This window comes from Balaenoptera borealis, assembly GCF_965194805.1.
Source record: "Balaenoptera borealis genome assembly, chromosome: 1".
Classification (NCBI taxonomy): Eukaryota; Metazoa; Chordata; class Mammalia; order Artiodactyla; family Balaenopteridae; genus Balaenoptera; species Balaenoptera borealis.
Window position 1 is genome coordinate 8,550,100 of NC_138860.1, and position 26,834 is coordinate 8,576,933.

The 26,834-nt window shown below is 32.9% G+C and overlaps 1 long non-coding RNA gene across 1 annotated transcript in view; it reads left to right on the forward strand.

Annotated features, from left to right (window-relative positions):
* LOC309630572 overlaps positions 1-18,354 on the forward strand; it is a 45,207-nt gene extending 26,853 nt beyond the window's left edge. Inside the window, exons 2-4 of the long non-coding RNA XR_014245758.1 lie at positions 2,066-2,124; positions 12,064-12,096; positions 17,344-18,354. This is a non-coding gene — a long non-coding RNA (uncharacterized lncRNA). The remainder of the gene's footprint in view (positions 1-2,065; positions 2,125-12,063; positions 12,097-17,343) is intronic.
* The last annotated feature ends 8,480 nt before the right edge of the window (positions 18,355-26,834 follow it).

Below are 26,834 nucleotides of genomic sequence, written 5' to 3' on the forward strand. Positions count from 1 at the left end.
GCTCTTCTGTAAAGGCTCAGTAGGGAGCTGTTCCCTACAGACTCAGTCAAGTGTTCACTTTCACTGGGCTTTCTAGCAGCAGATTTAATACATTTATTTGGACAAAATCAAGCCTTTGTGATACGTGGTAAGCTCTCAATTTACCTAACAGCAAAACAAAAAACAAACCAAAAAGACAAAACAGACCCTTGTATTACCAATCTTAAAGACATAACATCTGTCAAATATTTCTTAATAAATTATTTTTAAAGAATCAACACTTTATAACTCCATAAACAAGGAAGAAACTCCCATATATCTCCTTCATATAAAAAATAAGTAAAAATAAAAATCCTCTCTATAGTTTTTATAGCTCTGCCCTTTGTTTTGAAATGTAAATTATAAGAAAACAACAAATGTTCTGTATTAAAATATTTAAAAGTAATAAGTTTACCTAAATTTCTGATGATATCATGTATCTAATCTAAAAGTCATTCAAACTCAAGAAAGAAGGGTATTGCCTACATCAGGTAAATAATAAGCTAATATTAAGGCTTTTTTCATGAACTATCAGCGCAACTCATAACCAACCAATAATGGAAGTAGTATTATATAGAAATTTTTCAAGCCTTTAGCTAGTGGTATTTGAAGGAGTGTGTATAAACAATGCCATATCCAAACACACACACAAGACTGAATTAGTATTCCTTATATTGTAGGAAGAAATATTGAACGCACACACATATTCGAATCAAATACAAGAAATGAGTACACAACCACAGAATCTCAATTTCAATTAAAATTAGCAGATGAGAGAAGGTAATACACTGTAGTTTGTCATTAGCACAAAGAGGATCTGATTAGTATCAATGAAACTTATGGCAACACAGTACTACTAGGCCTTACAACAGGTTTCACTTGGACCCAACATTAAGTTAATAAGAGTTTTTAAAGCAAACATCATCTTATTTTCCTGGATATCTCATCTTCTCTTGAATGCTGGATGCATAATTAATGAAACCAATTCAAGTACAGGATATGCAATACTAAGAATAAATTGTAGGAAAATATTCATCTCATTAGTCTTGATATAAAATCACTTAACATAGGAAAAGGGGAAAACAAATCTGTTCTACTTGCTCTGTGAATGATCTAATCACTTTTAAAAATGGCAGGAGAGGGGTAGATGTGGATCAAGGGGAAGAGAGAACATACAATAAACCTCAAATGTCATTCATCAAAGGATTTAATTCTAGAGTCATTGCTTTATTAAATTTTGTCTACCCTCTCCATACTTCTAAATAAAAAACAAACATGAGTTAATACCTGGGCCTGAGATTCCATCACAGCAACTCTCACTGAAAATGTCACCTTACAGTTAGGAATTTGATATAATTGTACTAATTACATCTGATTTAGATTCCTTGCTGAAATTTTATTTTAACAATATGTCCTTTTAGCAATGTTTCACCATCTAATAATTAAAATATACTCCCTAATGATGGTAGATACACTTTTTTAATTCATAAAAAGTAAAACTGAAAATTAAAACTAACTCCCAGTGTTTATAAAGAACAGGGAAGTTTTAATTGCATTATCACCAAACATTGCATGAGAGAGGAATACGTCGATGACACAGTTGTAACTCATGAGAAGTAGTATGTAGTAGAAGTAGAATGTAAGTAATGGTTAGTCATTCTGACCTAGCAAGATGTTTCTGTTTGTCATAATGGAAAATCCCTCTTGGTGAAGATGGAATGTGTGTCTTTAATAGTATTCAAATTCTCTGTTCGTAGTCACCCACAGGCAGACATTTCCAAACAACCAAGCAGTTGGTATTGTGTAAAAAAAATTCCATACACTTCTCAGTGTGTTAAATCTGTTTAGCTATTGTACCACACTTTAACTTATACCAAAATGCATGATCCTCAACATAAAATCTATGTGAATCAAAAAACGGTAGCAAGTCAAATCAGACATGTCTTTCCAAAAATATATTTAAATGCTGCAGTTTCTTAGAGAGGAAGCCTCGGCTTTAAAACAAACCAAAATAAAGTTGTTTTGTTTTTTTGTTTTTTTTTGCTAGGAACAACTGATTCCTTTTTTAGAGTTCATGAAACACTGCCAAAGGAAGCAAGGGCAATGGTAAGCAGAGAATGACTTGGGCTCTCCTTTTGTTATAGTCTATATGGCATTCTGAGTAATACTTCATCTAGGGGACAAAAAAGGTTTCCATCGCTTGAATAAACATTAGAAATTTTCTGTATTACACCACAACTGCTATCATTGCCTTTGCAAAGACTTGAGAGAAGACAGGATAAATCAAAGACTAGCCAACTAGAACAAGAATTGAACCAAAAAAAATGGGGATACATAAAGAGTTCAGGAGCATACAATGACTCAGAATTTCCTGAATAAATGGGAAATTTCACTCACCATTTCCTCGTTGTGTAATGTCACTCTCAATTCTACCATAATTCATCTTGTCTCATTAGAAAATGAGATATTAACATTTACGATTATGTCTACCTGTTGGGAGGTAGTTTGTTTCCCTGTCAATGAGAGGGCATTGGTGCTCCTCATCTTTTAAATATATCCTTAGCCTTATCTGTTAAAAATGAATCAAGTATAGATTATTCATGACACGATGTCACAATTGTGATCTGTTAATATTTTCTAGCCATCATTGTGATAATAGCCTACTTAACTCTCCAACATTAAAATACTTATTTTCAATTTGGAAAATCTTTTTTCTTCCAAAATAAAATAACTACATGTCTAAAATCTGTCATGAGCTAGTAGGAAGAAAGTGCCTCTGTACTCAGTGTTCTACTGAATCACAGTACTTGTACTCTAAGGACCATCAACATTATTTTAATTATCCCCACTAAAAAATATTTTAAAGTACCCATACTCTTTAGAATACAGTTGTGTATATATTCTAAAATATCCCATTAGCCTGTGGTAAATATGACTCCTTAAACCATAAAGTCACATTTTCACCTGAAGAATTGCTTTGGAAACTGAAAAATGATACCATGTGCCTCCAATATGTGCACTGGATTTCTGTAGCAAATGCTTTGTGGGAATGAAAAATATTTTCACCCTAAATTATTCTGAACTTCGTATTATGACACACAGAACTGAATAAGCACGTGTTAAAGAGAGCAAACTAAACACCTAACCAACTGAGTTTATTCCTGATCACAGGGACTTCTAAGGATTACAGGCATCAGTGCTGCCAGGATGGAGGTCGCCCAAAATGGGTAATAGTGTTCAGCCTATCTAAATTCCCCATATGGGTTCATTTAACTATGGTAGACTTCCTTTCATGTTCTGAACTATTATGTTGTGATTACAGATAGCTGCTGAATTTACTGATGGGAAAATTAAAAACTGAGTAAATAATCTATATCAGTGTATCAAATATTATGGAATCATTTCAAAGAAAAGAAAAGGCTCTTAGTGCATACCAATATTTAAAATAATTAGTTATATCTCAAAGGAAATTTTTAGATACACTTTTCAGTTGTCAGCAATCATGGAAAATAGAGCAATACTTTAAAAAAATTATTTTTTCATTCACAGCATGTCTTCTCTTACATATTATACAGGTTCTTACGATTAAGGATAAAATAAACTTCTAAAAATATAATTAAGAAAATATTAAAATAAGCAAAATTAGAAAAAAAAAGTGTAATTTAACAACCAGTAGATAAGACAGAATATATAAAGTGATGAAAAATTCTGCATAATTATTGTGTTTATAAATCAAAAAACTGAATTAATTTTAATAATTTAAATTTAGTCAATAATCCAATATAATAGCTTAAAAAGTGAAAAATGCAGAAGACTGAGTTTAGGAAAGTAATAAGATCACTAAGGAATATTCTCTCTCCACACAGTGTCCAACCCTTTACCCTCAATACACACACACACACACACACACACACATTAGCATCTATTCAAAAATGACCAGCACTAGACATATTTAGTACTATATTAGGTCAGACTTGGAAAATAATTATAGCAATTCCATCATTACATAAAAGTTTCCAAAATTTTAGAAAGTAATTAGAAGTTACATATGAATTTTTAAAAGCAAAACTAATCAAGCTGATATAAAAAACATACTTCTAACTAAATCTTCATCAACATAAAACAATACCCTAACCTACTGAGTATAACAAAGCATTAAAAAATAAAAGCCATGGCCATACTTTTTATCAAAAAATAGAGAGGAAATAACTTTATTTCTCTACACCTTCCACATATTTTCTTTTTGTTTTAATCTAGGTCTTTCATGTTAAAAGCTCTTCTCAGATGTCTAGGGACCCATTTATGTCTTCCCATATTTAAGGCAGCAGTTAAAAACTATAAGGAAACGCCATGGTGCAGAACCAGAATGTTTTGATTTGTTGGCTTTACTATAGAGTAATCCTGCTGGGTCACTTCGGTGAGGAGAACACTAAACAATAGTACATTTATATTGTTTCTTTGGAGCTAGTTAGGTTTCCCAGAAGAAAAGCCTATCAATTTCCTACCTGGAAACCACTACCACTATGGAAGCCTAGAAGAATAAGTGACTCACTCTACAGTATGGAGAATTTACTTAATTTTTCTTTAGTGTATGGTACAAACTAGTTCATAGTTCAGTAGTTCAAATTCAGTTGAGATCAGCTTCTCCAGAAAATAAACCTCTAGACTTCTGCTAGCATTTGTCTTTGTGTGTGTGTGTGTGTGTGTGTGTGTGTGTGTGTCTATGTGAAGGATAATCCCAGTTTCTGGCAACTTACTAAACAAAGCTTCAACTGATATTACTGTTTGCATACCCACATCCAGCCTCATTTTCAGAGGGACCTCATGCCATCACTCCTGAGTATTTGATAGATTTTTTTAGAGCAAACATGTTAGGCTTCTTGTACTGCTAGCTTTATTTCAGCTTTCTCTAGTCATCTTAGTCAGTCACAATGTATGAAAATATATTGAAAATCTGAGGGAACTAGTCAAATTCTATGCATTCTAAGCTTTTTAAAATTGTCTATTAGATAATTGCAAATAAATGAGTAACATACCCAAAAACAATAATACACTTATTAGGGTGCTACCAAGGAAAATGGAAGTGTAGGGAGCACTTAAGTTCCATTCCTCCACTGAAACAGTGATTGATCTGGCAAAAACTGTCAGAATCAACTTTTTCAGAATATTGGAATCTAATAAAAATCTTACAAAAAATCAAGGGAGTGCTTAATGAATAAATAAGCTCCTCAACTTTTGTAAGAGAATGTTGTGGAATTTTGCTTACCTGCCTACCACCCACCCCTCATTACCTAGATCAGAGGTGACCATAGGGATGTAAGACCATGTTTCTTGTGAAACTTCCTGGTATCACTGAGGTGCAAGAACAAGAGTACAGATCTTGTTCTCAAAGAATTATTATTATACATCAAGTCCTGTCTTGTAGCCCCCTATGGAATCTTCTCAAGGATTTGTTTTTGTTTCCCCTCCTTTGGAATTCTGTCAGAGCTGGAATGACCACTCTGTGGCAATTATTGAAAGCATTTAAAGATATACACTACCTGCTACCATCTGGGGTAAGATAAAACAGATGGGGCAAGCAGCAGACAGACCAAAAAGCCTAGGAAGTAAGAGGTTGGGGTAGGAGGAGATACCTTTGAAATAAAGCTGTTAAAGAACTCCTGTATGGGGATTCCAGAAGTCTGTTGCATGTGCCCAAAGCTAGATGAATTCTCAGAAAAGAACTGAGAAGAGGATAAGCTTCCACTTCTGGCTATCTTTAAACAGTAAGTGAAGGGTAAGGCAGAAATTCAAATAGTCTGACTAAGCATTGAAGGAGAAATAATATTTGAAATAATAATGCCTGAAAACCTTCCAAAACTGATGAAAGACATGAATCTACACATTCAAGAAGGTTACCGAACTCCAAATAAAGTCAATGTTAAAATATTCACAGCAAGATACAATCAAACTTTTGAAAGACAAAGAGAGGAGCTTGAAAGCAGCAAGAGAAAAAATGACTTGCCATTGACAAGGGAGCCACAATAAGATTAACAGCCAATTTCTCATCAGAAACTGTGGAAGTCAGAAGGCAGTGGAATAACATATTTAAAGTGCTGGGAAAAAATGTCAACCCCAAATTTCATATCCAGCAAAACTAACCTTCAAAAATGAAGGAGAAATAAAGACATTCCCAGAAGAAAATAAAAGCAGAGGGAAATACTGGCACTTGACCTGGCCTCAAAGAAGTGCCAAACAGATCAGTAAACCCAAGCCATATGAAGAAATAAAGGACACCAGTCAAAGAAACTACATAGGTAAATGTAAAAAAGTTGTATTATTGTATATTTGGTTTGTAATCATTTTTGTTCTCTATAATATTTAAAAGACAAATGAATGCATAATAATTATAAATCTATGTTAATGAGTACACAGCATATGAAAGATATAATTTGTGACAATAACACAAAGAGGGAGAGATGAAGTAGTATAGGAGCAAAGATTTTGTATACCATCAAACTTAAGTAGGTATTAATTCAAACTATTTTTTAATAGATTTATCCCCATGGTAATCATTAAGAAAAAAATCTTTTAAAATATACAGAAAAAGAAATGAGAAGGAAATTAAAATCATGCCCTACAAAAAAGTTAAACACAAAAGAAGGCAGTATTGAAGGAAAAGAAAGAAAGAATAAAAATTGTATAAGACATATAGAAAAAAAGGCAAAATGGCAGAAGTAAGTACTTCCTTACCAGTAATTACTTCATTTGTAAATTTTTAAGCTCTCCAATCAAAGGGCAGAGTTGGCAGATTAGAATTTAATAAAAATGACCCAACTATATGCTGTCTACAAGATACTCAATTTAGATCCAAAGATACAAATAGGATGAAAGTGAAAGGATGTAAAATCAGATACTATGTAAATAGTAACCAAAAGAGAGCTTGGGTAGTTATAATAACATCAGATGCAATAGACTTTAAGTCAAAAATTGTTACAAGAGACAGAGAAAGACATCATATATTCAAGAAAGCATCACTCCATCGAGAAGATATAACAAATATAATCAGAGCCTCAAAACAGAGGCCCAAAATATATGAAACAAAAATGGACAAAAATGAAGAGAAATAGTTCTACAATAATGGAGTATTCAATGTCCCACTTTCAATAATGGATAGAATAACTATACAGAAGTTCAGTAAGGAAAAAGAGGAACTGAACAACACTGTAAACCAACTAGACATTAACAGAAAAATATAGAACATTCCACCCAAAAACATCAAAATAGACACCCTCTTCAATGCATATGAAACATTTCCCCAAGACAGATCACAAATATTAGGCCACAAAACAAATCTAAGTAAAATTTAACAAACTAAAAATCATACAATCTATCTTCTCCAAATACAGTGGAATGAAGTTAATAACAGAAATCAATAACAAATGGGAAACTGGAAAAATTGCATATATGTGGAAATTAAACAACAAATTCTTCAACAACAAATGGTTCAAAGAAAAAAATCACAAGGAAAATGAGAAAATACTTTTGAGATAAATTAAAAGCACAGCATAACAAAACTTATGGGATGAGGCAAAAGCAGTGCTCAAAGGGAAATGTATAGCTGTATACGCCCATTGAAAAGGAAGGAAGTTCTCAAGTCAATAATACAGCCTTTCACCTTAAGAAACTAGGAAAAGAAGAGAAAACTGAGCTCAAAGCTAGCAGAAGGAAGAATATAATAAAGGTTAATGCATAAACAAAATTAAGAATAGAAAATAATAGAGGGAACCTATAAAACAAAAAGTTGATTCTTAGAAAAGTTTTTAAAAAATTGGCAAACCTACAGCTAGATTAACTAAGAAGAATGAGAGAAAATGAAAATTAATAAAATCAAAATTGACAGTAGATCCATTACTATTAAACTTATAGAAATAAAGGTGATTATAGGATAATACTATAAACAATTGTATACCAACAAAATAGCTAGTCTTGATTAAATGGACCAATTCCTAGAAAGACATAAACTTCCAAAATTGAGTCAAAAAGAAATATAAAATCTGAACAGATCTGTCACACATAAGGAGATTGAATCATTAATTAAAAACCCTCCCAAAAAAGAAAGGTACAGTACCAGATGGCTTTGCTGCTGAATTCTACCAAACATTAAAAGCAGAATTAGCTGGGCTTCCCTGGTGGCGCAGTGGTTGGGAATCTGCCTGCCAATGCAGGGGACACGGGTTTGAGCCCTGGTCTGGGAAGATCCCACATGCCGCAGAGCAACTAGGCCCGTGAGCCACAATTACTGAGCCTGCGCGTCTGGAGCCTGTGCTCTGCAACAGGAGAGGCCGCGATAGTGAGAGGCCCGCGCATCGCGATGAAGAGTGGCCCCCGCTTGCCGCAACTGGAGAAAGCCCTCGCACAGAAACGAAGACCCAACACAGCCATAAATAAATAAATAAATAAATTTAAAATAAATGTGATTTGAATAAAATATAAAATCTGGTAAAAAAAAAAAAAAAAAAAAAAAGCAGAATTAGCACCAATCTTTCTCAAGCTTTTCCAAAAAATAGAAGAGGAGATAACATGTCCTAATTCATTCCACGAGATCAGCATTACCCTGATACCAAAGCCAGAAAAAGACATTAAAGGGGAAAAAAAGTTACAGGCCAATAAGACTTATGAATATAAATGCAAAAAATTCTCAACAAAATACTAGCAACCTGAATTCAACAGTATATAAAAAGGGGTATACATCATGACCAAGTGATATTTATCTCAGGAATGTAAGTATATTTTAACATAAGAAAAATCAACGTAATACACCACATTAAGAGAACTAGGGGAAAAACACATGATTATCTCAATTTATGGAGAGAAAGCATTTGACATATTTGAACATTTCATGATAAAAAAAATTCATCAAAATAGGAGTAGAAGAGAATTTCTTCAACATGATGAAGGATATTTATAAGAAAATCCCCAACTACCATCATACTCAATGGTGAAAGACTGACTTTTTCACCCTAAGATCAGAAACAAGACAAGAATGCCCACTTTTGGCCCTGCTATTCAACATTTTACTGGAAGTTGTAGACAGGCAATTAGGTAAGTAAAATAAATAAAAGGCATTCAAATGGGAAAGGAATAAGTAAAACCATCTCTAATCACAGATAGCATGATTCTATACATAGAAAATTCTAAAGTTTACACACACACAACTATTAAAGTTAATGAACAAATTCAACATTGTTGCAGAGGACAATATCAACACACAAAAATCAGCAATCAATTGTATTTCATTACACTAACAATGAATACTCTGGAAAGGAAACTAAGAAAATAATTTGATTTGTAATGGCAACAAAAAAAAATTATTTAGGAATAAATTTAACCAAAGAGGTACAGGACCTGTATAGCAAAAACTAAAGTCCTGCTGAATGGAATTAAAGAAGATCTAGATAAGAAATATATCCCATGTACATGGATTGGAACATTTATTATTTTTAAGAAGGAAATAATATCCAAAGAAATCTGCAAATACAATGCAATCCTTACCAAATCTTGACAGCCTTTCTTGCAGAAATATAAAACCTGATTCTAGAATTCATATGAAATTGCAAGGGACTCCACATAGAGAAAATAATCTTGAAAAAGAAAAACAAAGTTGGAGGGCTCACACATCTTGATTTCAACACTTAGTACAAAGCTACAGCAATAGAAGCACTGTGGTACAGACATAAGAATAGACATACAGATAAATGGAATAAAATTGAGAATCCAGAAGTAAACCCACACACGTACGATCATTAATCTTCAACAAAGGAGGCAAGAATATACAACGGAGAAAAGACAGTCTCTTCAGCAAGTGGTGCTAGGAAACCCAGACAGCCACATGTAACTCAATGAAGTTATAACTCTCCTTCACAGAATACACAAAAATAAACTCAAAATGGCTTAAAGACTTAAATATAAGACATGACACCATAAAACTCCCAGAAGAGATCATAGGCAAAACATCCTCTGACATAAATTGTACCAATGTTTTCCTAGGTCAGCCTCCCAAGGCAACAGAAATAAAAGCAAGAATAATCAAATGGGACCTAATCAAACTTATAATCCTTTGAACAGTGAAGGAAACCATAAACAAAACGTAAAGACAACCTGTGCATGGGGAGAAAACATTTCCAAATGATGCCACCACCAAGGGCTTGATTTCCAAAATATACAAACAGCTTATACAACTGAACAACAAAAAAGCAAACGACCCAATTGAAAAATGGGCAGAAAACCTAAATAGATATTTCTCCAAAGAAGACATACAGATGGCCAAAAGGCACATGAAAAGATGCTCAACATCACTAATTATTAGTGAAATGCAAATCAAAACTACAATGAGGTACCATTTCACACCGGTCAAAATGGCCATCACTAAGAAGTCTACAAATAACAAATGCTGGAGAGGGTGTGGAGAAAAGGGAACCCTCTTGCACTGTTGGTGGAAATGTAAATTGGTGCAGCCACTATGGAGAACGGTATGGAGGTTCCTTAAAAAACTAATAATTAGTGATGTTGAACATCTTTTCACGTGCCTGTTGGCCATCTGTATGTCTTCTTTGAAGAAATGTCTATTTAGATTTTCTGCCCATTTTTTGATTGGGTTGTTTGTTTTTTTGATATTAAGCTGCATGAGCTGTTTGTATATTTTGGAGATTAATCCCTTGTTGGTTGTTTCATTTAAAAATAGAATTACCATATGATCCAGCAATCCCACTCCTGGGCATATATCCAGACAAAACTAATTCAAAAAGATACATGCACCCCTATGTTCATAGCAGCAGTATTCACAATAGCCAAGACATGGAAATAACTTAAATGTCCATCAACAGATGAATGGATAAAGAAAATGTGGTACATACATACAATGGAATACTACTCAGCCATAAAAAAGAACAAAATAATGCCATTTTCAGCAACATGGATGGACCTAGAGATTATCATACTAAGTAAAGTCAGAAGGAGAAAGATAAACACCATATGATATCACTTATATGTGGAATCTAAAATATGGCACAAATGAACCTATCTATGAAACAGAAACAGACTCACAGACATAGAGAACAGACTTGTGGTTTCCAACGGGGTGGGGTGGTGGGGGAGGAATGGAGTGGGAGTTTGGGATTAGCAGATGCAAACTATTATATACAGGATGGATAAACAACAAGGTCCTACTGTATAGCACAGGGAACTATATTCAATATCCTGTGATAAACCAAAATGGAAAAGAATATGAAAAAGTATATATATATATCTATATCTATATATATATATATCTATATCTATAAATATATAGATATGTATAACTGAATCACTTTGCTGTACAGGAGAAATTAACAACATTGTAAATCAACTATACTTCAATAAAATAAATTTAAAAATAAAAAACACTGATGGGGGAAGAAAGTAATATTGTCCACAGTCTATACTCACACACGTGCTTCACACACATATACATATATATGTGAAAGCTTTTTGAAAACATGAGAAAATGGAAGAATATTTAGTAAAATTAACATCAATAATTTCAATTCACCTCATGAGATAACACAAAGATTGGATTATCAAATCACACTCAGATGTATCAGTGATTAGGTGATATCCACACTTACTAAGCAATTTTAATAATACCAGTAATTTCAAGGCTCAGGCAAAACAGAGTGGTCTGGGACTGCTGATTAGCCCCCCATCTCAAGTCAACATTGAAATCTCTACGTAATAAATACAGTCCTATCAATTACACAAGAGGGAGTTGTTTCAGACTTGAAATACCTCCATTTTACACTTAGAGTTACAAAGCTTACATGACGTTTTCTAGGGAGCATTGCTCCACAAGTTAATACATTTCTGGTTTCTTGATCATAAGAAATACTAGATTAACCAGGTATATTTTGCTAAATGCATTTCACAGATAAGGATTCTCCCAATAGTAAATACTATTAACATATCTGACAAGAATTCTGTCTGTGTTTACAAGGGCATTTGACCAAGACATCTTTTTTTCTTTACCAGGGACATCATTTTAGGAAGGAAAGAGAACAGAAGGTAAGCCTGTTGTTAACCATTTCTGTCGGGCTTTACTATAAACAGCAAAAGAATTTGTTCAAATACTTCGTTCAAAGAATTCAATGTTCAAATAAAGAATAAAATAACAATCTTATCTTTATTTAAGCAATAACAACAAATAAAATATTGAAATAAAACATAGAATTTAAAACTCTGTGGATTATAATTTAAATCACAATAAAAATATTCTAGAAATAAATTTTTTCACATGTGATACAGAGTCCACATGTGTTTTATAAAAAGAATTCATTCAAGTTTACAAGAAAAATGACAGGTCACAATAATAAACTTTGAAACATATAAATAGTGAAAACAAGAGAAAATAAAAAGAGTGAGTAAATAATTGGGAAAATGTTTATCTTCGATAATATGAAGAAAAGTTAAGTGATGACTTTTACATTCTAGGCTAGCAAAACATTGTTTTCAATAATGATACAAATCTTCTTAAGGCTAAAAAGAAGCTTATTTTCTAAATTTATAGTTTATTTTATAAATTGGTTCAATTTTGAAGAAAAATATGAGTATATGTATAATTTAGATATAAAATCATTACATTACTAAAAGAATTAAGTTTATAATTCACAGAATTCAAAGTTCATTGCATAACAATATCTTTGTGGAATTATAGTTGAACAAAAATTTGGTAAAAACAGGTGAATAATACTGGAGAAATTATTAATATTTTATTTAAAATTAATTCAATTATAGTAAATAGAACAATCATAAAATGTTTATAAAATGTATTTTACATATAAAATTACTAAATATCTATGCTATAAAGTTAAAATACACAAAACAGACTCCATTTTATTATGGTCATTTTCAGTGCAAATATGTAAAGAATGTAAGCAGTCCAAAGATAGAAAGATTCACAAGTGAAAACAATTTTTTTAATATTATAAAAAATTTGAATGCTTATGTTGCCTTTTTCTAAATGGTATCCGCAATTGTTATATGTCCAGTTGAAAATTTAGGAGAAAGAAACTAATCCAAAGAAGTTAATGGTTACATATAAAGGTATTTACCCTGGATTAATTCATTCATTCAACAAATAGTTATTGAATATCTTCTAAGTGCCAGGTGCTTGAAATATATAAGTGAATAGATAAAACCGTTAGTATCTTATTCCTTTTTATCTAACAAAAAATAGTGTTATTTTTCCCATTCATATACTTCTTTAAAATATTAAATGTCCCATCATGTCTTTAAGACATTAAATTTTTGTCTAAAATAGCACAGAAACTAGATAATCTTTCAATTTTTTACCACATTTTCAAAAAATGTAAAAAAAGGTCATAAACAAGGGAAAGCAATTGAGAAAAATCAAACCATTTTAGAGAAAAATTTGGTCATGATACATATGTATATTTACAAACAAAAAGCTGGCAACTTCAGATTTAACATAGTCAAAATAGATTTCAAAATATCCATAGTATAATCTATAGCTTGGTTCCAAATATACTTCTCGCTACATATTCTCTTTGAATTCAAATTCAATTAATTATTTTTAATTGCTTAAATACCTATGCTTTCTCTCTCACCTGGGAACCCGGCACCTGCTGTCGCCTTGTCTAGGACACTGCCTACCCTTAGATCACATTCTTGGTTTAATCAACTTATACTCAATCTTCAAGACATTTCTTCATTAGGCTTCCCTCAGTGTTGGTTTGCAAACTCAGGAGCTTCCTGTGTGACATCTGAAATTTGTCCCCATACAGAAGAAGAAGGAGAGACCAAAGAAAGAGGCAGACCACTCCAGATTTGTAGACAGCAGTTTTAATAAGCAAGGGAACCTACCAGGCTTGTCTTGGGCAGCTGCATGATGCGTAGATCTCTGCACCCACCCTCCAGAACCTTAAGAGTTTATTAGGAGGTCTGAAGGGTTCAGTCACATCTACTGTCCAGATGGTCTCAAGGACACATTGCTCTCTGGAGTCTGTGTCCTTGAAAAGGTCGCAGCTGTGGGAACCCTGGGCAGAATATACATTCTAAGAATGGGGGAAGGATGCGGTGCCTCTGCCTGCCTGCATCCAGTTTGTGGGTCAACTTGCATCACATCTGGATGACTTCCTCTAATACTCAGAGAGAATTTACCTGACTTCATAAAGATGTTGATTTTCCTTATTATGTTTTCCATTGTATTTTATTTCTCTATTTGACAGCTTTTGGTTATTTTCTTTACACCAAATTGTTAGGTCCTTGGAGTCATGGGCCATTAACATCACTGTGCTCCTCCACAAGTGTGCCTGGCTTATCATAGGTGCCATCCAATGAGTGCATAAGACACAACCACTGTTCCCAAGAAGCTCATCATCTTTAGTAGATGGTCACATGGATAATGGTATAACAATACATTAAAATAAGTGTAGTAATGGAGAAAGTTTTATAAGGAGAACAAAAAAAAAACTCTAGAGAAAATTATATTCTAATTTAAAATATTTAATCTGGGGGCTTCAAAGATGTTCTTCAGTAGTCAAGATCAATAACAACGTTTCAAGGAGAGAGGTTTTTGGTGCAAAAACTGTACAAGAGGATGTTGTTTGAGAACCTATAGATATTTACACATGGTACAGATATTTACATACAGCTGAAGCATCAGATGGAAAAGAAGGTGGATATGGGATGAATTCAAAGAAACAGATAGAATTTACTGTGCCTGATGTAGAATGAGAAACAGGCAAAATACTATGAAACCTCACAAGGAAAAGGAAAAAGATTCAGTAAGGAAAACTTAGAAGGGATGTTCACAAAGATGGGATAAAATAAGAATATCTTAAATATAGTTCACAACAGGCATTTCAAAATAAACAGATCCAAAGCAGAATTCGGAATTACCCACAACCCACTTCCACCTATTCCTCCCAAGTCTATCCCATCGGAGAAAATGGCAGTACGTTCATTTGCTGTGAGCAAAAACCTGGGAGTCATCATTGAGGACTCTTCTTCAGCCCCTACATCAAATCCGTGACAAGTCTCATTGACTCTACTTCTACATCAAACTATAAATCTGTCTACTCTCTTCGTGTCCAGTGTTACTCCCCTATTCAAACCACTTCCCTCTATCACCTAGTCCACTGCAATAGCTCCCCATGTGATCTCCTTTCTTCCATTTCTGGCTTCCTAAAGTATCTCCACACAATAAAAAGAATGATTTTTTTCAAAATGAAATCAGATTACGCCATTCCTCTACTAAAAAACTCTAACTGCTCCCTATTTCATATAGAATAAAATCCATCTTTTTGTAAAAACTCATGAGGTCCTTCATTACATAGTACTATCAATTTCTGAAACAAGGATAAACCAGGAAAGGAGACACACGATAGAGGATATACTGGGGTTATAGAAGAAATGGAAATAGAGGGTGATGGCGAAAGTGTGCTAAATCCTCATCTTCCATAGAAATGACAGTAGATGATATTTAACGTCATTAAGCAAAAAAGGAGCAGTAAAATTATATTATTTAGAAATGCTGAGGTGTTTACTAAAAAAAAATATTTGAAAGTTTCAGTAAGAGGTCACTCTTTTTATTAAAAATTATTTATTTAATGAATGCAAGGTGATTGAAATTTAATTTTCAAGTGGTAGATAATTCCTTGGATATGAAAATATATCAGATCATCGTATACAGCAGACTGCCTGCCAACTTATTTTGCAATGCTAGTATGCAAACCTCTTATCACAAACTAATAAAGGAAAAAATCTCAATTGTATTTATAAAAACAAATGATAAATTAAAAATACATGATTAACAAAAAAGCCCAGCAGCATTTTAAAAGAATAATGCAGCATGACAAGTTAGGACTTATCCCATGAATAAAAAGATGATTCAATCATTAGAATACCTGTCAACAAAATTCCTTTTACTAAAATATTTAAGGATCAAGTTTATGAAGAACCATTAGAAAGAACTTGATAAATTTTGCAGCCATACCAGAGCTATCTTTAAGCATGGTAGAGTAGAAAGTTTCCAAGTCCAATAAGTACTGAGGTAGGAACCAAAAGTAAAGGTCTACTTTTAATAAAGATTACTAAAATCAGTTTCAATAAAACCAGAAAGAAGACAGGGCTGACCCTTATTGCTTCTGACACTGAATAGTGATGAGAAATTTCTAACTAATGCAATGAGAGAAGGCACTGAAACTGAATTACAAAATCCTATACAAAAGGTGGGAGGTGACATTATCATTTTTGATAAATGATGAGATTATATCATTAGAAACCTAAAAGGCTCTACTAAAAATATCAGAACAATAAGAATTCAACTATAAATCATTTTTTGCTACCATTAACCAAAGAGATATGGAATTAACAAAAATCAGCAAAATTATAAAATGTCAAAGTAAATAAAAAAGAATGCCAAAAGACCCTCTTGCAGAATCACTACTTAATTATGTTAAATGACAAAACAGGACAACAGTAAATGGAGAAACAGGTCATCTTCCATTAGGTAAAAACCTAAAAACCTAACATTATTAAAAATAAGTTTCTCCCTAATTAATATATGAATTAAATTGTGATTGCTGCCTCAATGTTTTAAGATGTTTTAGTATTCTTGTACGTGGCGACAGGAATTGACAAACTGATTTCTCTAATTATGAGTCTCAATTATGGGACTCTCATTTCCCTGGCTGGTGACTGGTTTAATAATGGGCTTATGAGCATTTTTGGTCTGTCAGACATGTTAGAAAATCTGTAGAGTAAGACTTCTGGGAAAGTATCCACTGTTCCTAAGGTATAGTTAGAGGAAAACAGTCCCAGCCCCATTTTCCTAGGAATGTTGCTGTATCCAGATAGGAAATCTGGACCTGGAATTGGTGTTACCAAGTCAACAGAGGATGGGAACACACAGATGACACTCGAACTATTTCTGATGAGAAACAATAACTTTCCTTATCATTTAAGCCAGTTTGAGTCAAGATTATTTGCTGCTTAAAGGAGTCCAAATGATATAACTTAGTTGCACATTTGAAAAAGCAGTATGAGCAAGTCTAAACAGTGGGCCTGAAACATGCTAAGAGGTTATTAGGCAGGAAGTTCTGTACTAGATAAGGTAAATGATGAAAGAGGCAGAAAATGTTGATGTATACCTTTGAAAGTAGCCGCCAACAATGTAATATAAGTGAGGTCAATATAAGTGTAAGAAGGATACCCAGTATAAGAAGGATATTTTTGTGTCACCATATAATTTTATTTTCTTCTAATATCCCACATTTCCTGTTTTTTTAGATAAAGCCACTCATATGCACATTTGAATGTCATGAAATACCAACAGCCCACAAAAAAGAAATATGCTACACTGAAACATGGAAAATAAATACAGGATCTCCAGATGGGGCTTGTTCTTCCCATCTCTGCTGATAAGCCCTCCTGAGAATGCTCTAATGGAATACGTGTTTGAGACGAGGAAGGAGATGAACTGGCAGGGGATTTACAACGTGAACCAGTGAATGTGAATATATGGAAATTATATACACCTTCATGAAAGTTCACACATGGGATCTGGACTGAGAATTTGCATGGCCTGTCCTGAAAATGTTTATCAGTGTAGCACGTAAAGCTAGTTTCTGAAGAAACCATGAGTCAGAATGGTTTCTGTTTTCATAAGATTAACATAAAATTACTGGGATGCTGTTTCTACTGCAGAATGGTAATATGCAGAAATCAGTTTGTAGAAAATTATTTTTCCGAAACAATTAAGCCACTGTTGCCTTCGATCACTGGCACTGATGAATCTTTGTGAATGCATGACTCTGTTTCAGTGGAAATGCAACCCTAGTTATAAATTATCTGCCCGACAATGATAGATTCTAGAGAATTATTAGTTGATTCTATCTTTAAATGAAAATTGATTAGGCATCCTTGGGAAAAGATACTATATGCTTAGCCAAAATGAATTGGACTTATATTAAAAGTGCCCCTTCAGGTTTAAATAGCATTATAAATTGGTAAGTATTCAAAAATATTAAGAATAAAAGGTATACAAATAGCAGTGGTCAAAGAACTGGATAGGTCTCTTGTATTATTACCTTTCATCTCTGTCTATTTTTATAATAAATGATAAAGGTTCACTTAAGTTTTTTATTGAAGTTTAGTTTTAATTCTAAAAGAGAAAGAATATCTTAATATGACACATGTGCATTTTTATATAGGTGCATTTGCCAGGTTTTATAATGACTTTGAAGTTTTATTGCTTTGTTTGTGTAATGATTGGAACAAAATTAAATTTCAGCTGTGAGACCAATTCCATTGTCTTTACTCAAGTATAGATTACCATGACTGTATGATTAGGTCCAACACATTAAATGAGTATTAAAGAATAGCTTTAAAACAAACAAAAAATGTGGAAATCTAAAGCTGAAGCTCATACAACATGGGAACAGAAAAGTACACATCGTAAGTGCAGAAAATCCTTTCACTGCTCTGCTCCAATGAAGCCTAAAATGCCAAGAACTGAATAAGTTAAAGTTCTACTGATATTCCAAACTGCTCTAGTTTGTTCATTAAATAATAATTCATTTTAAGAAAGTGTGCTAATAAGAATAGTTGTTAAAACTTTTACAGTTATTCCATCCTGATGATCCCCACAGAATTAATAACGGTCTATGCTGGAAAGCTTTTTAATGCACATTTTTTTGTAGTAGCATTTTCATTACTAGCTAGTTCGGAATGGTTATCTCTCTTAACTCTTATGACAAATGAAGTCTGGCTTTGGTGTCATGTGCCCTGTCCAGTCACCAAGTTTGTGATTCTGTGAGCTTTAACATGTTAAATATTTGGAATCTCGTACATTAGTCCATGGATCAATTTTGAAGTGTCACTGAAAATTACTAAACTTTCTAATGAATGAGAAGACTGTGTTTGCAAGAGGAATTAACTATTATTTTCAATAAAAACTTAATCAAATATTGCATGCACCTCAAATTACGAAGAATTATCAGAAGTAATATCTGATTTTAGGGTAGCTATTATTTGTTCATAATTTTGGGCATCCCACAAAGTCAACACATAAACAGTCCTTGTCATTTCACTTCAATCCAATTCAAACTCTTTGTTCCTTTAGTGCTACCAAATAAACACTGTACTTCACATTACACCCTTTTACTACTTTAGTTAATGATGCTATGTCAATGCTGGATAAATTATTTTAAAAAGTCAAACCAAACAAGAACATTCGGTCGTTTTCACTCTATCTGTGGAGAAGCAACACCTAGCAGTAAGTAGGGGAAAAAAATGTAGACATATGATGAAGGTTCAGTGAATGAAGTGAACTAAAACACCCATGTGCACTAGGGTGTTTTCAGATCATGTTAGGGCAATCTATCTGAGACATAGTACAATTTAGCAAGGAAAGCCACTGTAAATATATTGTATATCCCAGTAAGACTTGACTGAGAGTGTGTGAACCCACCATCACAAATGGAGTTCTTTCATTAGGAAAGAAAACTCAAAGTCCTTGCATTAATATGAAGGTCAATAACAGCATTTTTTTACTAATAACAATTTTAGCTAAAATTATGATCCATCTGCCACTGAGCTAAGCACTGGACATGTATTGCCTCATTTAATGCTCATAACATTTTTCTGAACCTGTTCCAGTACCATCTTACATACGAAGAAAATGAGATTGAGAGAAATTAAATAATTGCTGAAGGTTGTGCAGCTATGAGAATACAGAGAAGAAATGTAAAATTGAAATGGAATGTCATTAAAAAATAATATGTCAAAAATATGATGCTATTAAATTTCAGTAAAGCATAAAGAGATCAGCTGAATCCAATCAGGCCTTGCAAATTTAAATAGTAACCAGGAAACACTGCAAAACTTACTTCGAGTGAAGAAAATGGATTAGGGTTCACAGCAGTTATTAAGAAAATAAGAATCATCATATATATCACTAGCTATGTAAAATCTTCCTGAAATCATATGATCTTCATATCCCGTGTCCTCACATAAAATCTGTGCCCGAAACACAATCATATACCAACCCAGATCTTTGACCCCACCCTCCATCCTAGATGATAAAACTAGTCCTACTAGCTGAGTTAGTAACTAAGACTAAAAATTAAATCAGTTCAATTTTAATCAAAATAATCAAAGATCAAGAAAAAGTGATTGCTAAATAAAGGGACTGCTGTACTGTTATATAAAGATTATTAGATTTGTAAACAATATAAAAACAATGATTGAGAAACCACTAAAAAACAAAAAGGGTAAAGTGGTATAGCTAAAAGCCATAAATAAGTAAATATGGAACTCCTCAAATATTTAAATAAGTCAAAATAAGAAGGGAAGGAGGGACAGGGAAATGCAGGCAACAAGTAGAGCAGAGAAAAGAGTAAAATTATAGTTGACAATTGAAACATAGCAATAATTAAATTATCAATGGTATAAATACTCCAATTGAAAGCAAAGACTGTCAAAATAGATAAGTAACCCAATCATATGCTATTTACAGAAGACACGATATTAAATATAAATAAAAAAGATAGGATGAAAGTAAATTATGGGGAAATGTATATATTATATATATATATATATATACACATATATATGTATATATATATATATATATATATATATATGGAACATGCCAGCAGTAAGTATAAGAAGACTGGAGTATGGATTTCTACTTCTGACCAAGATGGAGTAAAAGGCACAGGTTTTACCCTCCCACCTTAAAATACAATAACACCAAACAAAATGGATGAAAAATAGACTTCAAACCTTAAACAGCAGCACATTACACTGATTCTTGGGAGAAGTGAGCAAATGAGGTGACTACAATTGCCCCAGACAATGCCTAAAGTGAGTTTCCAGAGTCATAGACAGGGGAAGCTCAGATGTCGCCCATCAATCTCCCTCAGTTCTGGGGAAAGTGTCACAGCCTTCAGGGCAGAGTGCTGGAGAAGACAAAACTACACCAAGAGACAACTCTGATGATCTTCAGTGGGTCCCCCTCCAGTCCTCAGCTGAGTCCTGATTAGCACACATGTGTGAGAACATTGACTCACAAGGGAAGAAACCCTAAAGGAAAAAGCAGAGCAATCACCAGATCTCATTGAGTACTAGGAATACGTATTGTTCCCACCAACCATAGTGAAGAATCATTGTAAGAAACAGGGCACTGGTTAGAGAACTCAGATGGGCCCTGCCTCAGTAGTGGGGCAAAATTAGCTCTAGACAAAAGGTTGATCTGATCTGGTCTAACAAAGCTTAAAACAAGCTTCAAAAGAATAAAATATTTACAAGTAACTGCATCCCAGGAAAAGCTCAAAACAACTTAAAAATATTTTAGCACCCACCATGGTAAAATTCGTATTGTCTGGCATACAATAAAACATGGACAGGAATTCAAAGAAACAGAAAGCTATGAGCCAAAATAAACAGGAAAAACAATCAACTAAAACTGACCTCAAAACAATACAGATGACAAGACTGGTAAACATGGATATTAAAATACCTATTTTAACTATATTCCATATGTTCAAGTAGGTAGCAGAAACCATAAACATGTAAATGAGAGATACATACAGAAGATGTAAAAAAAAAGTTGCAAATCAGAATCCAAGGGATGGAAAAGGACATCTACAAACAAGCTATAATTAACTATAATTAACATCATACTTTATGGTGAAAGATCAAATGTTTTCCTTAGAAATGAAAACTCCCTGGAAGCAATATTTTTGTCCTTGGGCATACTTGTATGTCTGATACCATCCCTTGGCCAACATAGGGAAGAGATGGACTATCTGGTGACTTAATATACTGTTTAAATTTTGAAACTCCCTGGAGGTATTCAGGGCTGTTTTTCTACATTTTTTAGAGATGAATGGATTGATGGCTTATACCTAGTATAACTGATATAATTGGTCACACAGTCTAGCTTAACTATTTGACCAGTGAAGCATTAAAGAATGTGCTGGAAACCTTTTCCAAGCTTCTGTAACACCAATTTTCTCCCACATATCTTGATTTATAATCCAGTGATGAAATGCATTCTGTTAAACTGAGAATGAACCCTAAGAAGTTTTCCCTGGATATGCCAACAATCACATTAAATGTAAATAGAACAAACATTCCAATGAAAAGGTGGAGATTGTCATCTACATGCCACCTATATGAAACACATATTAAATGAAAATAAATATGTTAAAAGTGAAAGGACAGAAAAAAAGCATACCATGCTAACAACAGTAAAATAAAAGCTGTAGTTGCTGTATTAATAAAAGACATTGTAGATTTCAGAACAAAGCTGTTTAACAGGAGCTAAAAAGGAGCATTTCAGAATGATAAATTATGTCACCAAGAAGAAATAATAATCCAAATTTTTCCCACTAATAACAGAATTCAAAATACATGAAGAAAAATGTGATAGAGCTGCAAGGAGAATTAAATAAATCCACCATTACAGTTAGAAATTTCAATAATCAAAAGAACAAGTAGACAGACTATAAACACGGATGTGGAAGACTTGAATCACATGGATCTAAATGACATATGGAGAACACAACACCAAACATCAGCAGAGTAGACATTCTTTTCAGGTGTCAGGGAACATTTGCCAAGGTAGTCCATATTTGGGGCCCTAAAAAAGTTTCCAAAAATTTGCACAGATTCAAGTCATAAAAAGAATGTTCTCTCACTACAGTGAAATTTAATTAGAAGTAAATAATATAATGCCATCTGGAAGATCCCCAGATATTTGAAAACTAAATCACATACTACAAAATATTGCTTATATCAAAAAAATCACAAGGGAAATTATAAAGTATTTTCAACTGAATGAAAATGAAAACAGAACATAGCAAAATTTGTTAGTTGCCTATACAGGAGTATTTAGAGAACATTTTAAAGCTTCAAATGCCTATATTAGAAAAGGACACAGAATGCCATTTGCAGCAACATGGATGGACCTAGAGATTCTCATACTGAGTGAAGTAAGTCAGACAGAGAAAGACAAATATCATATGATATCGCTTATATGTGGAATCTAAAAAAGGGCTACAAATGAACTTATCTACAAACCAAAATAGAGTTACAGATGCAGAAAATAAACTTATGGTTATCAGGGGTTAAAAGAGAGGGAGGGATAATTTGGAAGATTGGGATTGACACACTACTACATATAACATAGATAACTAATAAGCACCTACTGTATAGCATAGGGAACTCTACTCAATACTCTGTAATGGCCTATATGGGAAAGGAATCTAAAAACTAGTGGATATGTGTGTTTGTATAACAGATTCACTTTGCTTTACACCTGAAACTAACATAACATTGCAAATCAGTTATACCCCAATAAAAATTTTATAAGAAGTAAAGCACACAAATCTCAAATCAATAATCTTAGCTTTCAGCTTAAAAAGCTTGGGAAAAAATAGAACTTATTTCCAAAGTAAGCAAAAGAAATAAAATGAGATTAAAGCAGAAAACAAGGACATAGAAACAGACAACAGAAAAAAAAGAATCAATGAACCAGATCAATGAATCAAAAAAGCTAGTTCTTTGAGAAAAAGCAATAAAATAGAAACTCACCCAGTCAGACTGATCAGGAAAAAAGAAACAACTATCAGTACCAGGAATGACAGAAGTGACACCACTACAGATTGCAATTCCACAGATACTATAAAGACTATAAGGGAAAAGTATCAACAAGTTTTGCCAAAATCTTCAACAAGTTACATTAAACAGACAAATTCCTTGAGAAACACAAACACCAAAGAACTTTCAGGAAGAAAAAGGTAACATGAATACACACATGTCTGTGGTTAAAAACTTTCCACAAATAAAACTCAAGACCCATATAGATTTACTGGTGAATCCATTCAAACTTATAAAGAATTAATAATACAAATTCTATAAAGACTCTTATAGAAAATTGAAGAGGAGTAAATATTCCCCAACTCATTCTATGAGGACATCATAACCATGATGCCAAACCCACCCAAAGGCATTATAAGAAAATAGTCCAAAGCTACAGCCCAATGCTTAACAGAATGTAGCAAATAAAGTATAAAAATATATGAAAAAAAGCTGATATCATGATCAAGTAGTGTTTATTTCAAGAATGAAAGTTTGGTTTAACATAAAAAAAATCAATTGACAAATACATCAGATTCAGAAAAAGCATTTGATAATCAAATATTCATTCTCAATAAAAAGTCTCAGCAAACTAGGAAATAGCAGGGAATGCATTCAATGCAAATAAATGACATCTTCCATAAACCTTCAGTTTACATTACACTTAATGGTGAAAGACTGAATGTTTTGCCCCTATGATCAGAAACAAGACTCCTCTCACCACTTCTGCTCACCATGAAACTGGAGGTGCTAGCCAGTGCCAAAAGGCAAGGAAAATAAATAAGAGCCATCCACACAGGAAAGAAGTAAAGCTGTCATTACTTGCAGATGAAATGATCATACAGGCAGAACTCTAATGAAATATTCAAAAAGTTAATAAAACTAATGTTTGTTTAGTTATCAGGATTACAGGATACAAGATCAACATATTAAAAATCAACTTCAATTTTATATACTAACAGCAAGCAATTGAAATTTATATTTGAACAGTATAATTTGCATAGCATCAAAAATATGAAATCCATTGGAGTAAATCTGAAAAAAGGTGTGTGAGACACACACACTGACAACCAGAAAACATTGTTGAGAGGGATTAAAGAAGGCCTACCTAAAGATAGAGATACATCTTTTTTTCACGGGTTGGAAGGCTCAATGTTGATAAGATGTCAATGTTTCCTTTATTGATTTCTTGATTCAGTGTAATCCCAATCCAAATTTCAGGAGACTTTTTTTGTAGAAACTGACAAACTGATACTAAAATTCATGAAGAAATGCAAAAGACCTAGAATAGCTAAATAGCCAAGAATAAGCATAAAAAAATTTTTTTAAAAGAGCAAAGACAATGTTGTGTTTTCATACAGATAGTCAAATAGATCAAGAGACTAACACAAATGGATAACTGATTTTTGACAACGTTGCAAATATAATTCAGAGAATAAAGGATAGTTTTTTCAACAAATGGTGCTAGAACAACTGGATTTCCCTAGTCAAAGGGAAAAAAAAGGGATCCTGAGCCATACTTCATACCAAATACAAAAATCACTTGAAAACAAGTGTTATACCTAAATATAACTAAAATTCTAATACTTCTAGAAGAAAAAAAAATGGAAGAAATACTTGTTTACTTAGATTAGGAAAAATGTCTTAGATATGACACCAAAACACAATCCATGAAGGAGTAAATTTATAAATTAGACTTCATCAAAATTGAAAACGTTTGTTTTTCAACATATATTGTTAAGAATATGAAAAGCAAAGCAAAGGCAGTGATAAAATATTTGAAAGTTACATATTTGGTAAAGGGCTAGAATATATAAAGAACTCTTGAAACTCAAAAATAAGAAAACAAGCAAGCCAATGGAGAAGAAACTGGACAAAAGATTTGAACAGACACTTCATGAAAGAAGATATACGGAAGACACATAACACAGAAAAGATCCTCAACATCAGCAGACATCAGAGAAATGCACATTAAAACCACAACGAGCTACCACTCTACATCTATTAGGATGTTTAAGATTAAGAACATTGACTATTTCAAGTATTGGTGAGCTTATGGAGGAACTGGAACTCTCATACACTGCTGGAAGGAATGTAAGATTGTATAACCGTTTTGGAAAAGAGTTTGGCAATTCGCTCAAAAGTTAAACCACACACCTACCGTACGATCTCTCCATCCCACTCAGGTAATTACCTAAGAGAACTGTAATACCTCCAAACTGGAAACAACACAGTGTCCACCAAGCAATAATTGGAAAAACAAATTTCAGTATATCAGTATAATGGAATACTAATTAGCCACAGAAAGGAATAAACTGTTCATACACACAACAACATGGATGAATCTTAAAATACATACTTTGAGTGAAAGAAGATAGACACCCAAAAAAGGTCATAACATATAGGCCCACTTATTTAAAATTCTAGAGAAAGTAATTAATCTAGTGTGACAGAAAGGAGGTTGTGGTTAACTAGTGGTAGAGAGAGTATGGGATGAGAGGGAGGGATTACAAAATAGTTTAAGGAAACTTTGAGGTGATGTATATATTCACCATTTTGAGGGTGGTAATCGTTTCACGGGTGTATGCACATGTTCAAATGCATCAAATTGTACATTTAAAAATGTACAGTCTATTTATTGCTGCACATTTCAGTAAGAGAAAGAGACTCAATACAGGAATATGATTCTCTCTTCTGGCAAGAGGAATTTGATTTAATTTTCTTCTTATTTATTTGTTAAAAAAAGAATGAAATCCAAAATTTGAATCTAATGAGGAAATCATTTAAACTGAATAAATAAAAGTAATATATTATTATAAACTACAGGTACACATATTTTAGATTCTCTTTTTTTATAAAATGTATTTTAGCACTATGAATATTAATCCATTTTCTTTAAATATATGTTGCATCTATTTTCCCATATTATGCTTTCTTTCAATTTTATGAGTTCATTTTAAAAATTTTATTATACTATTCACAAGGAAGAAATAAACATTTTTTAAAACTATAAAAATACCAAAAAAAAATGGAATAACATACCATAATCTGGAATAAAGAAAAAGCCTTTTACATCTTATACAAACATTCCAACATTTTAAAAGAAAAATTTAACTAAATAACTAAAAGCTCAG